We start from the raw sequence: 12,685 nt of genomic DNA on the forward strand, positions 1-12,685 counted from the left end.
TATCCAGTGTTGCTCTGAAATAGATTTTGTAGATTTTGGGTAGTAAACATTCTCTCTAAATCCAATGTTAAGTCAAAAGAAACAAGAAGTATGGAATTACATTAAATTTGTGGATCTATTACACTAAAAGGAGTGAAAACTTAGGAAAAGTTACTCACAATTTTATAGATGGAATTAAATTCCAGTAAAATATGATTTTTAGTTGCATAGTATTTTACTTTGTATGGATTTTCCACATCTGCTTGTTTAAAGCAGACATGCACTATATTTATTCCTGCCATATTTCCTATATCCCCTCTCACTCCACTCCCAGTCACCTACTACTTTATACCAAATATTATGGATATGAACCCAAGTAATCCCAGAAAATCCAGTTAACAAAAATAGTGCAATACATAAGTGTGAAGTATGTGATTTTAAAAAGTACCTTTCAAATTTCGTCAAAGTTCAGCTGTAGAAGAAAATTGGTAGCAAAATTTTCATTCTTCTCATAAGCAAAATAGGCCTGTATCACAAGTCCTTCAGAGAATCCTAATGCCTTAAACTTTCTATAATGTCTTTTTCCTGAGGTGTCACTTGAATGTAGTTTCTTTGACCACTTCCAGCTCCACTTATTCCACCACACACACCTCCTCCTTGACCGCCAGATTCTTGAACAGGTTCATTTAGGATTTGCATAAAATGCTCTTGATCTCAGCTGATGTGCTGCTTTAACTTCAGATCTCTCATCCTATTTATTGTAACAAGGCTGGCAGAAAGGAAGAATTCTACTGAATGCTTTATTTCCTCTTCTGAAACTGATGTTGGTTCCATGAAAATTCAAGTGGATGTACCCCAGGAGTTTTTGCTGTTGTTGTGTCTGTAGCTGCTATCACTACTGAAGGCTGAGTTGCCCCCATATTGGTAACCTGGGTGGGATCAACCTCAGCCTGACTCTCTATCTCCTGGGATACTAATTAAAAGATATTCCACTGCTCTATCAGCATTACTGAAACTGGGTGTCAGTGCTGCAATTACTTGCTCTCACTCATGGTCCACTGACATGATCTCAGTCATCATATTTTCATACATTGGCTGGTCACTAGAGCACTTTTTGCATCTTGACAAAGGTTTGACTGAGAAGTCAGCCAAGGTACTGTCAGAAGATGTTGGGTTAATATATCAATAGGAGTTTCCACTGGCTTCTTTGATGCTTTCTCTTCTTTAGGAATACTAGTAAGTGTCAGTTCACAAGCTGCTGTAGCTGGTGATAGAGGGACAGTTATAGGTGTAGGGGTGGGATCCAGATCAGGGAAAAGAGTGGGGCTTGAGCCACAGATGCTGTTATAAATTAACTAACTGTGGTAGTGGTAGCATGATTTGATTGTTGAGTTGTAGCTATTGATGGTGTGGACATAGCTACTTCTTTGGATTTTGTCATCATAACCACCACAAAGTTCTTCTCATCAATTTTATATTCTGCGAGTGCAGTATTGTCTTTGAGGATTCAGTCTTCTCTGTCAGTGTGCTAACCATCTTCTATGTATACCTTTACACATATATACAGACAATCACATATGTATTCATATACACATATACCTTCCTATATAGACATATATGTATGTATGTATGTATATAGAGGGAGACAAACTCACATTTATATTCCCCTTAACTATTCTCATACTTAGAAAAGTTTCATGAGTTACAATTATTGTTTTTCCATGTAGCAATATAAATAGTTTAACTTTGATAAGTTTCTTATCATTTATTTTCCCTGTTTACATTCTCATGCTTCTCTTGTTTCTTGTATCTGAATGCCCAATTTTTTATTCATCTCTGTTTTTTTCATCAAAAATGCTTGAAAGTTTTCTATTTCATTGAATGACCATATTTTCCCCTGAGACATGATACTCAGTTTTGCTGGGTAGGTTATTCTTGGTTTCAATCCTAGATCCTTTGACCTCTGGAATATCATATTCCAAGCCATTCAGTCCCTTAATGTAGAAGCTCCTAGATTCTGTTTTGTCCTGATTGTGTTGCCACAATATTCAAATTGTTTCTCCTTGGCTGCTTGTAATATTTTCTCCTTGATCTGGGAGCTCTGGAACCTGGCTATAATATTCATGGGAGTTTTCTTTTGGAGATCTTTATAAAGAGGTGATTGGTAAATTATTTCAATTTCTATTTTGCCCTCTGTTTCTAAAATATAAGGACAATTTTACTTCAGAATGTCTTCCAAGATGATTTCTAGGTTCTTTTTTGATCATGGCTCTTAAGTAGTCCTACAATTTTTAAATTATCTCTCCTGGATGTATTTTCCATGTCAGTGGTTTTTCCAATGAGCTATTTTGCATTGCCTTCTATTTTTTTTCCATTTGTTTGGAACTGTTTAATAGTATCTTGATTTCTCATAATGTCATTAGCTTCCATTTGCTCCAATCTTCTTTTTCCATCTGGAAAATTTGACTTTTTTAGGCATTCTTCTACTTGTTGACTTTTGGGGCCTCTTTTGCCTTTTGAGTTAATGTATTGTTAAGGTGTTATTTCATTCAGTCAGGTTGTTGACTCCCTTTTCATAATTTTTCTGGCATCATTCTCATTTCTATTCCCAATTTTTATCCCACTTTTCTTTTTTGATTTTCAAAATTCTTCATCAGCTCCTCCATGGCCTCTGGCCAGTTCTTATTTTTCTTGGAGTTCTAACTTCATTGCCTTCCCCCCATTTCATGCTTTGATATTTTTGTCCCCTAAAAAGGAATCTAGAGTTGGATTGTTGTGTTTCCTTTGCTTCCTTTGCTTGTTCATGTTGCTCTCAAATACTTAACTTAAGAGCTCTTTGCCACAATAGAACTCTGCTTCCAGAGGAGAGAGCTTTGTGCCAAATAGCTTAGGTTTTTGCTGATGCCAGAGCTATTAGGGGGCACCATCTCCCCAACTCCCACAAGCTCTGGCTCACTGGTCACTCTCCTCAGTATCACCACCCAAGATTGCAATTGAGATCCAGGCAGATAAGGCAAGAGTGATTACCCTCTGAATGCTTTCTTGATCCCCTTACAATGTGCAGGCTGGGAGCTCTGAAGCAGCCACATTGGAGTGGCTGCATGGCTGCCTCTCCTCTGCCACTTGTTATTCTGGGGTAGGGGCCATACCACACTTCCATCCCCCCTAGTACCAACAAAGATGTACACGTGCTTTTACTTTTTCTTTAGCATTTACGGGTTCATATTTTTGGAAACCCCCACAGTTGCTGGTGATCCACTCTCTTGAAGTCCACTCTAGCCTCTGCTGGTCAGAGCCACCCTGGGGCTAAAACCGCAGGATCACATGGGGTTGGGCTCAATTGTCACCGTGCTGTGATGGACCCTTCCTGCCGCCCTGCTGGGCTTCCTTCAACAGGAGATTTGTTTCTCTCTATCACTTTGTGGGTTTTGTAGCTTTAAAATTTGTATAGAGTCATATTTTATAGGAAACTGAGGTGTTTATGGGGGTGCTCATGGAGTTTGCCTGCTTCTATGACACCATGTTGGCTCCGCACCTCAAAAAGTAATTTTCCTTAGCAAATTTTTGGACTTCCTTTTCCATTTGTCCAATTCTTCTTTTTAAGGCACTCTTCTCCATATGGGATTTTTGAACCTCTTTTACCATTTGGTCTATTCTGTTTTTTAAGCTACTTAAAGGTTTTTACTTCAGTACTTTTTACATCTTCTTCACCAAGCTGACTCATTTTTTTGTGATTTTCTTGCATCACTCATATTTCTCCTCCCAATTTCTTCCCTACTTCTCTTACTTGATTTTCAAAATCCTTTTTGAGCACTTGCATGTCCTGAGAAAAAGTCATACTTTTCTTGGAGGCTTTGGATGCAGGATATTTGATTTTGCCATCTTCTTTTGAGTATTCACTTTGATCTTCCTTGTCACCATAGTAACTTTCTATTGTCAGAGTTGTTTTTTTTAATGTTTGCTCAATATCCCAGTCTATTATTGGCTTTTACCTGTTTGTTAAAGCATGACTCTGCTTCCAGGTTGGAGGCTGAAGTATCCCGAACTTCAGGAATTTTGTGAATCTGTTTTCAGAGCTACTTCCAGGAACCTGTAAGTTTTGAGTTCTTCCAAGGTGTTATAATTTAGGGAGAGGTACTTACTCTTCTCCAGGCCAATATTCTGGTTTGTGAACAATGATAAGCAGTCTTTTCTGCCCTGGTAGTATTAGGAGATTCCCTCTTCCACTGTCACCACTAGTTCTGCTATGTTAGTGCTCCCCCTCACCCTGGATTTGCCACCCAGGACTACAGCCCAGATGAAGAATTGTTAAAGTGACAGCCCTGCCTCAATGCTAGAAAAAAGACCCCTTTAATCCCCTTCATGACACATTTTTATACTCCATTACTATCTGTGGAATTAGGGTTCTGGAAGCAACTGCTGCTGTTGCCACTGCTGATTCACTCACACTTAAGGCCTTTTCCTCATTTGCTGTGACTGGGGCAATGATGATGAGACCTGTGCTGAACTGAACTCCACTCTCCCTGGTGGAAGAAATCTTTTCTGCCAACCTTTCGAGTTGTCTGAGGTTAGAAAGTTTTCCAAATTTGTCTTTTTCTGGGTTCATACACTACAGAATCTTTTTAGAGTCATTCTAAAAGGTATTTGGAAGGATTTGTGGGAGAGGTCAGGCAAGAAACTCCTTTTTCTCCATCAATTTTGCTCTGCCTTGGAAATATTACTTTTAATAGGGAAAACTAGAAGCCTTTCCACAAGAACAGCAATAAAAAAAGAACGCTCATTATCACTAGTATTATTCAATATTTTATTGGAAATTCTAACTACAGCAATAATAACATAAAATGAAATTAAAGAGTAAAGTAAGAAATTAGGAAACAAAATTATCAATCTCTGAAGATAGTATACTTAGAGAATCCTGGGAAACTAACTAAAACTCCTCCAAACAATTAAAAAATTCAACAAAGAAACCCACATAAAACATGGCATTTCTATGTGCTACCAGCAAAACCAAGGAGGAAGATATATAAAGAGAAATTCTAAATAAAATCAACATAGAAAGGGACAGCTAGGTGGCACAGTGAATAGAGCACTGGCCCTGGAGTCAGGAGGACCTGCTTTCAAATCTGACCTGACACTTGATTAACGCTAACCATGTGACTTTGGGTAAATCATTTAATCCCAATGGTCCTGGCTCCCCTGTCAAAAAAAACAAACAAAACAAAACAAAAAAACACATCACCACGGAGGATTAAAAAAAATGGAGGCTACTTGCCAAACCCAAAGAGAAAAATACAAAAAAATATATACAAAACACTCTTCCCACAAGTAAAGAAACATTAAACAATTGGAATAAAATTAATCAATTGAGGTAATATGATAAAAAAATAAAAATCCTACGTGAGGTAATTTACCTACTCAGTGCCATGCCAAACAAATTATATTTTATTGTACCCAGCTAGAAAAAAAAGCAACACAATTTGATTAGAATAACAAAGTAAAGAATATGAAGGTAATTAATGAAAAGAATGTTAAGGAAGTACGTCTTCCAGATTTCAAATTTTATTACAAAGTATTAATTTTCAAAACAAACCATTCTTGGCCAAGAAACAGAGTGATGGATCAGTGAAAGAGATTAGCTCCTTTTTTTTCCCAGTTATGAATTCAATCAGATTTATTTGAATTCCCAGTGGTCTTTTAACAGTTATTTTACTAACCACTTTATCAGTTTCAAATTTTCATACACAGCAAATGATCTGGGGAACCAAAAAGCCCTGCAGCCTCAGTATTTTCTCTTCTCTCACACAAGTTCCCATCATCCTGTCATCTAAGATGAAGCTCTCTAACAGATCCTCTTAGCCAACTAGGTCTTTCCTCATATTATAGTAGGAAAATTTTTTTCACACGATTTTTAATGTACAAAATTTCCTTTTTTGTCCATTTCAGCAATCAGACTTTTCACATATGGAAAGGGAAGTACCTTATATCTTTCAATAGGTGATTCTATCATTTTTCTTTAAATAAGTGTTCATTTTCAACCCCTTGTAGAAACCAAACTACTCATATTTGAAAGGATCATAACTTACACTAAGAATCATAGAATATTTTACAATGAGATGTCATTTGTCCTTCTGGAGGGAAACTCTTAGCCACAGTAGATTGAGCTGGGCAGCAGCCCCTGCCAGTGTAAAGAAGAGAGCAAATGCATTTCTTGCAAGATTTTCAGTTGCAAATTTTCTCCCCTTATTTCCCCTACCCAGCACCCCAAAACAGAAATCACACAGGATATCCCCTCCTCCAATCTGCTCTCTCCCATATTTTGTCCCACACCCCTTTTGACTTCCAGTGGATCTCTGTGCCCACTGCCTGTATATCTTATTTCCCAATTACATGTAAAACAGTACTAATGATAGTATATATATATATATATATATATATATATATATATATATATATATATATATATATATTTAAACATTTGATTTTAAAACTTTAAATTCCAAATTCATTCACTTCCTCCCTTGTCACCCACCCTTACTGGGAAGATAAGCACTTCAGTATAGCTTCTACAAGTGTGGCTAATGCAGAACAATAACATAGTAGATATATTGTAAAATACTGACTATATTTCCTTCCTTCCTATCCCACCACCCACTTGTTCTATTCTCTACTTTGATCCCATCCCTTTTCAAAAGTGGCTGCTTCCAACTTCCCTCCCCCGCCAGACTGCCCTAGCTTCCATCACCCCCCCTCTCATCCCCTTCCCCAGTAATCTCCTGTAGGGTGAGATACCCTATTTATTTTGTATTTCATTCACTCCTGAGTCAAATTTAATCGGAATAAGGTTTACCCATTCCCTTTTGCCTTCCTATTTCTCTCCTCCATTGTGATCATTTTCCCTTGCCTCTTCTATATGAGATAATTTACCCCATTCTGTCTCTCCCCATCTCCTCTCAATATATTACCCTATCACCTCTTAATTTCACCTTTTAAGTATCATCTCTTCCTGTTAATTTGGTCCTGTGCACTCTATCTATGTATATATGTAAACATATGCTCATAAACCCTCATATATAGACATATATATACCCTTCAACTACTGAGAAAGGTTTCATAAGTTATAATTATTGTTTTGTCCATGTAGGAATGTTAATAGTTCAGCTTTGATAAGTTCCTTATGATTTCTTTTCCCTGTTTACCTTCTCTTGCTTCTCTTGCTTCTTGTATCTGAATGTCAAATTTTCTATTCAACTCTGGTTTTTTCAACAAGAATGCTTGAAAGCCCTCTATTCCACTGAATGACCATATTTTCCCCTGAAACATGATACTCAGTTTTGCTGTTTATGGGACTCTTGGTTTTAATCCCAGCTCTTTTGACCTCCAGAATATCATATTCCAAGAACTTCGATCCCCCAGTGTAGAAGATGCCAGATCCTGGGTTATCCTGATTGTGTTTCCACTATATTCAAATTGTTCCTTCCTGGCTTCTTGTAATATTCTCTCTTAATGTGGGAATTCTGGAACCTGGCTATAATATTCCTAGGAGTTTTCTTTTTGGTATCTTTTTCAGGAGGTGATCAGTGGATTTTTTTCAATCCCTATTTTGCCCTCTGTTTCTAAAATATCAGAGCAGTTTTCTTTGAGAACTTCCTGGAAGATGATTTCTAGGTTCTTACTTTGATCATGGCTTTCAGGTAGTTCAATAATTTTTAAATTACCTTACCTGGATCTATCTTCCAGGTCAATGGTTTTACCCATGAGATATCTCACATTGCCTTCTATTCTTTAATTTGTTTGAATCTGTTTAACAAAATCTTGATTTCTCACAAAGACATTCACTTCCATTTGCTCCAATCTAATTCTGAAGTAATATTTCTCCTCATTGAACTTCTTTTTTCATCTGGCAAATTCAGCTTTTTAAGGCTTTCTTCTCCTCAATTCCTTTTTGAACCTCTTTTGCCATTTGAGTAAGTCTGTTTTGTAAAGTGTGATTGTCCTCAGTCAGGCTATTGACTCTCATTTCGTAATTTTCTTGCATTGTTCTCAATTCTCTTCCCATTTTTTTCCTCCACTTCTCTTATCTGCTTCCTAAGGTCCTCTATGGCCTGTAACCAGCTTAAATTTTCCTTTGAAGCTTTTGGTACAGGAGTTCTGACTTCACTCTCTTCCTCCTGTTCCATGCTTTGCTCCTTTTTGTCCCCAAAATAGGAGTCTAATGTTGGAATCTTCTGTCTGCTTTGCTTCCTTTCCCTCAGTCACTTGACCCCTGGGCTTTTTGCCATAGTAGGACTCTGTCACCAGAAAGGGGAGCTTTTGTCCCAAACCCTGGGGTTTTCTCAGCTGCTGGATGTATTAGATGGTTTCCCTCTCTGAGGCCTCCACATGCTCTGGCAAGCTGGACACATACCCCAAGAACTCCACCCTGTACTGCAATCCAGATTCAAGCAGGTTAAAGCAAGAGTGATTACCTCTCAGACCGGTGCTTGGTCCTCATATACTCTGCTGGCCAGGAGCTAAATGTGCCATATGGTGCTGGTTGGCTGTGCCAGCATCTCAGTGCCTTCTTGTGTGGGGGCAAAAGCCACACACTCCCACTTACTGGGTCCCAAAGTCCAAAGTGCACTGACCTCTCACTTTGTCCTTCACATCTGTGTGTTGATAAATCTGGAAATGGGCCATAGCTTCCTATGATGTGGAGTCCCTCTGGCCGGTGGCTGGTCAGGCCCACCTTGGGGCTAAAGCCTTGGCATAGGTCTGGACTTGGCTCCCAGAGCACTGTGCTGGCCTATTTCTGCTGGCCTGCTAGGCTGTCCTAAGCAGGAGGTTAGGTTCTCTGTTTCATTTTGTGGGTTATGCAGCTCCTAAGTTTTTTAGAGTCCCCTTTTTATATGGATTGGGGAAGGTGGAAGCCAGAGCAGCAGGGAGGTCCTGCTTCTATTCCACCATCTTGACTCCACCCCTGATTAGCTCCTTTTGTATAAAAATATTGATTCTGATTTCTAATACAACACACAGGAGGGATTGACCATAGTAATCTATTTGGTCAGTGATGTGGTGCAATGGATAGGACAATTAATTTGCTATCAGGAAGAATTACAATCCTGCCTCAGATACTTACTACCTCTGTAATTCACTTAACCCTGCTTGCCTTAGTTCCTCATCTTCAAAATGAGTTAGAAATGGAAATAGCAAAATCATGCCAGTATTTTTGCAAAGAGAACCCAAAAGTAGGTCATAAAAAGTCTCCATGACAGAAAGAATTAAAAAAAAACAATAATTTAGTGTTTGATAAATTAAAAGATCCAAGCTTTGTAGGTCCTCAACTCAACATTTTGAATGTTAGGAAAACTGGAAAGCAGTTTGGCAGAAATTAGACAGAGACCAATATCTCCCACTGTATACCAAGATAAGGTCAAACTAGATTTATATATGAATATGATATAATAAACAAATTATGGCAAAGTGGGAAATTGTTCCTCTCATATCTATGGAAAAGGGGAAAGCTTATGACTAAACAACAGAGAGGATTAAAGGAATTAAAATATAATTTTGCTTACATGAAATTTAAAAGCTTTTGCACAAACAAAACTACTGAAACCAACATTAGAAGGAAAACAGAAAGATGAGAAATTAAATTAAATATAGATACTTCACTTTATTTTCTGTTATTTCAACAAGTCTCAATTAATTTATTATGCATCATTTCCCATTTCTTTTGATTTGTCTGAAGTTATGATTGTTTCAACTTACTTTGTTTTTTTTTTAATTCAGTTGAAGCATAATAGATTCTGTACCAGCACTCTAGTTATTACTTTGTGTTTCTTTCTGTAATAAGTGTATCCATATGTAACTTATTTTTGGATTCTGGCATCTAATCTGTTCTATCTGTTTCTATTTTATTGGTAACCTTATTCATTCACATTCACAATTATGATTACTGTGTATATCTCTCAATTCTATTTTTTTGTTTATATATTTTTGCTCTCTTTTTTTCTGCCTCTCTTTATTCCCTTCTCTTTCTGTTGTCCTCCTTTTATCCTCTTCTTCTCCTATTTCCCCATTGGGTAAAATAGATTTCTATACCCAACTTAGTGCACACACACAAAAACGCACTCACAGATAAATACACACACAAATATACATGTGTATTCTTCCCTCTTTGCATCAATTTCTATGAGATTGAACTTTACATATTGCTTTTCACTTCCCACATATCCCCCTAGACTATAAAACTTCTTTCTTCCATTCCTCTTTTTTCCTGAGAAAAAGCTCTCCTTTCTCCTCTCACTTCCAATTTCTCCCAGTGCCTCGTTCTTTCTCACCTATATTTTTTGCAGTCATTCCAACATAAATGACTCACACCAAAGTTCTGTTTCTATGTAAGCTCCTTCTAACTGCTTCAGTAATGATAATGTTATTAGGAGCAATTATGTATCATTTTACCGAATAGGAATATAAAAATCTTACATAAATTGAATCTATCATGATTCCTCTTTCATGTTTACTTTTTGGGGCTTCTCTTGAGTCTGGTGTTAACATGTCAGTTTTTTATTCACCTATAGTCTTTTTCATCAAGAATGTTCGAAAGTCTTCTATTTCATCAAATATTATTTTTTTTCCCTCTGAAGGATGATCCTCACTTTTGGTGGATTGGTTATTCTTATTTGTAAACCTGTGTCCTTTCTCTTCCAGAATATCACATTGCAACTCCTACACTCCTTTAATGTGGAAGCTGCTAGATCTTGTGTGATCCTTACTGTGGTTTCATGATAATTTGATTGTTTTTTTTTTTCTTTATACAGATTTGTGATATTTTTCCTTGACCTAGGAGATCTGGAATTTAGCTATAAGATACCTGTGAATTTTAATTTGGCATCACTTTCAGGAAGTGATCAGTGGATTATTTCAATGTCCATTTTATCCTCTGGATCTAAGATATAGAATATCTTCTTCATAATTTCTTGAAATCCGATTTCAAGGTTGTTGTATTTTTTTTATCATGACTTTTAGGATATTCAATAATTATTAAATTATCTCTCCTGGATCTCTTTTCCCACTCAGATGTTTTCTTGATGATATATTTCACAATTTCTTTTATTTTTAATCATTGACTGTGTTTTTGTTATTTTTAAATATCTTATGTAGTCATTAACTTTCATTTGCCTAATTCTAATTTTTAAGGAATTCTTTAGTTCAGTGAATTCTTTTACTTCTTTTTATCAAGTGTTTAACTATTTTTAAAGGTTTTTTTTATATATCACTCACTTTTCTCAGTTTTCTTCTACAATATTTATCTCTTTGTTAACTCTTCACAGAATTCTAATTGGGCTTGAGTCCAATTAACATTTTCTTTGAGGTTTTGTTTGTAGCCTTTTTGACATTTTTGTCTTTCGACTTTGTCGTGTTCTTTCCTGCCACCATGGTAGTTTTTAAGTGTTATATTGTCTTTTTTATTTTGCTCATTTTCCAGCCTCTTTATTGTCTTTGAAGTTTATGCTGAAGTTGGATTTTACTCACCTGGAGCTGGGGAGACACTTTCCCAAGCATTGTGTTTTCTTATGCTACTGTTTTCACAGCTAGTTCTAAAGCTCTGCAATTTTTTTTGATGCTTCCTACATGAAGTGGTTTGGAGGGGATGTGGTCACAGCTCCCTAGCCTTTACCTAGGAAGTTCTCCTACTACCCTGTTGCTACAACTGCTGTTGTGGCAACTGCTACCACTTTTCCTCTTTGCACTATAACTGTGACCATTGACCCTGTTACCTTATGACTGATTATAGGCACTCATCTCTTCCCTGGAACTGTGAATCAGAACTACTACAGCCAATCAGTGCCAACTGTATCCAGTGCTAGCAAAATATGTAAGTCTGAGATTCAAGTTTATCACTCACAGATGGAAAGTGTTCAAGTTATAAAGTATTGGAAAAATAAATAGATTCTTATCTAAACATAGAGAGGTAGATAAAGAAATGGATAGACACATACATACATACATGCATACATACATGCATACATTTTAAAGTATGGACTATGGATATTATTCACATAGAGAGAGAAGGGAAACAGGAAAATGCCAAAAGTATCAGTATGACAAATAATTGAACACCTAAATTGACAGGATAACGACGTACATCTGAGATGATTGAGTCATCAATGTGTAACCCACCTTTTGTAATAGGTATAGAATGGAACTAAAGAAGATAAGGCTTTCTGAGGTTCAAATAACATCTGTTCCTGAACTCCTTAAATTCCAAGACAATTTTGAATTTAACTTTGTTGCAAATTATCCAATGCCTGAAGCAGGTACCTAGAAAATTGGATGAAACAAAGGAATAGAAAGATCTCAGTTGAAATCTAGAATCAGAAACTTCTTTCTGTGTAATCCTGGGCAAGTCAATTATCCATATGATTCAGTCTCCTCATATGTAAAATGAAGATAATAGCAAATAAATAACTGAGTTGTCATGAGCATAAAATGAAAAAGTGTTTATAATTCACCTAGTAAATATGAAAACACTATATTAATGCTAGAAAAAGGGGGAAAACCCACTAACCTTGAACTTGGATGAGTTAGCTTACAAACAGGAAGAATGGAAGCCAAAATGAATAAGCAAAAAAAAGTAGAGAGCAGGAAAAAAATGTCATTCTGAGTACTTGAAAAAAGGAAAGCAAATAAATGGAGACTTGGCCCCAGGATTATAATGATAATG

General features: G+C 36.6%; 1 pseudogene; it reads right to left on the reverse strand.

The window, feature by feature from the left end:
• Positions 1–430: 430 nt before the first annotated feature.
• On the reverse strand, positions 431–1,483 carry LOC138156071 (UV excision repair protein RAD23 homolog B pseudogene; annotated as a pseudogene).
• Between the last annotated feature and the right edge of the window lie 11,202 nt (positions 1,484–12,685).

This window comes from Petaurus breviceps, unplaced genomic scaffold, assembly GCF_028583685.1.
Source record: "Petaurus breviceps papuanus isolate PSGF00001 unplaced genomic scaffold, PetGlider_PUasm1.0 98, whole genome shotgun sequence".
In the NCBI taxonomy this organism is placed as follows: Eukaryota; Metazoa; Chordata; class Mammalia; order Diprotodontia; family Petauridae; genus Petaurus; species Petaurus breviceps.